Source organism: Palaemon carinicauda, chromosome 4 (assembly GCF_036898095.1).
Source record: "Palaemon carinicauda isolate YSFRI2023 chromosome 4, ASM3689809v2, whole genome shotgun sequence".
NCBI lineage: Eukaryota > Metazoa > Arthropoda > Malacostraca > Decapoda > Palaemonidae > Palaemon > Palaemon carinicauda.
This window is the reverse complement of record NC_090728.1, coordinates 165,395,876-165,398,375: the sequence shown is the minus strand read 5'-3', so window position 1 is coordinate 165,398,375 and position 2,500 is coordinate 165,395,876.

Below are 2,500 nucleotides of genomic sequence, written 5' to 3'. Positions count from 1 at the left end.
ATTAGATTTGAATGCTAATTTGTTTTTCCTCCATCTTACTATTACCTATGCAAATGTCCAGCTCTTCCTACTCCCCAGATATAAAACCTACTAAAGTTGGCAATGTACTTCAAACCTCATCTAGTCTGTAATTCTTCGCTGAGGTTATTTCCAATAGCTGCTTGTATCCATTAAGTAACACTTATATTTTCACTTAAGAGGTTTCTAGTGTTCATTTACTTTCCTATAGATGTAACCGCTTTTTCCAGCAACTTTTCCAAAATTAAATATTGCAAATTTTCATTAATCGATCGTCCCTCTTAGTATCAAGCTTAAATCTCTCTTTTCAAATCCAGCAACTATTATCAGGTTAATTCTGTAAACTAATTGAAAGATATTCCATATGGTGATTAACATGCAATTGTTCAATTTCTTAGAAAATAGTAGATAATATTTCTGGTAATCTCATTTTAGAATCTGATTTAGTTTAATGTATTTGTATTTGTGGAATTGCATTGATTGGTCTGTAATTTTGTAATACATAGTTTTTTTTTTTTAAATAAAGATAAAGAAAATGTATAAAAGAATGTTTCATTCACCCTAATTTTATAATTTACTCATCCAAGTTTACGATATACAACTTGGTTCTTCACACAGCGATTTAGTAAGTGTTCTGAGGTAATAACATTAATAATGATTTCTGTTATACATTAAACGGAAATACGTAAATTGCCGGAGAAGATTAATTACTGTAAACATTGTACCATGGACTGATCAAATACTGAAAAGTTCCTTGTGACCCAAAACCACCTTAATGTAACATTATTAGAATATGTCAACTTGGAATGAACAAAAGTTACATGATTTAAGTAACAAAGTTTGTATCAATTAGAGTAACGATAATTCAATTTAGAAAGTTATGTGGGTTTTAAATTTTCCTGTAACATAATATAAGCACAAAGTTGAAAAAAAAAATATAGCTATCACTAAATAACTCTCTTATTCATCCGACTTATGTATTGAAAGACACGTCTTATATATAATATATATACAAGTTTATGCGTTGCATTTCCTTTAATACTTAAAGAATTCTTATAATAACCAAACCATGAAGCAAACAGACTAGCTCAAGGTGAAAAGGAAACCTACTTTAAAATTGAGGTATCATAATTTTGGGTAATCATAAATCACACGGGTTTCTAAAGTCGAGAGATTCATCTACCTAGAAAAAGGTAGCATCACACTGTTCAACCTCAGAAACAAACAATCATCTATGATACCTTTAATGACAAACCCTGTCTAAATGTGATTATAGCCAGTTCTCTAGACTTGCTTATTGATCTTCCTATCTGCTTCAATAAATATAAATTAGAGCACAAAAAAAAAAAAAAAAGACGAGGCTAGCTTGTAACCAGGAAGTTCCTATGAAACTTGGCAATGGCGCCCGTAGCAAAAAGGAAAACGTAAAATAATCTGGTTGATTACCTTAGTTGAAACTATCAACTTTCTATACATACATACATGTTAAATTACGGAATATAACCTTGTTCATCAGTGTCATCAGTGAATGACAGAGAAAACCAATAATCGAATGAGAGTATAAAAGTCCTACGAGTTTATGAAATAGTGTAATTTCTTACATGTAAATTCGAAAAGCTCATGTCAACTAACACTTACTCTTTTATTGTGAAACGGTACCCGGATATGTTAAACATTGTCGACATTTAGTAGAAGAAAAAAATATACGCAATGAAAATACTGATTGGCGAGTATTCGACGTAGGTTTGGACAGAACCACGGTCTAAGTAAATACTTTGACCGTGGACAGAACTTGGATCATTGATATGTACCCGTCTTCGTTCAACTAAAACTGCAGTGCCGGAATCGACTTACCTTAGCAGCTAATGCAATCTAGAGCCATCCCATTTAAGATATAAAAAGGCTGATATCATAGTATAAGCTTAATTAAACATGAATACAAATTTGGAGATAAAGGACCTCCTACATGAGACAACACTTTGGACTAAGAAGTAAAACCGAGGGCTTTGACTGAGCGAATAATGAAGTAACCTAACTTGGTGGAGACGGGGTGACTTGCCTACCCAACACCACCTCACGTAACCTAACATAGGACGATCTATTACTTCGAAAATCTGAAGCAAAACATAAATTACGTAATTGGACAGGGCATATTACACTCCACTTGTATCAGAATTGGAAGTTCCTGATCAAACACTACTGGTCTGGCTCTGAAGAAATACACAATTACTAAAAGCTGTAACTAATATTGAAAGTTACATTATAGATCTTCTTTGCGTGACTGTGGCCAAGCTCTATACTAGCTTGGTTACTTCACCATTCCCAAAATGATAATCTTGTGTCATCTTATGATGACACAGATTCAGTATTTACAGGGACTATTTCCGGAAGGGTTACAACAAAGCAATGGGCCTATCGATACCTTCAAAACAACAGCTTACTAAAAACCATAATGTTTTCGAGAAAATAAAATGGCATCGGG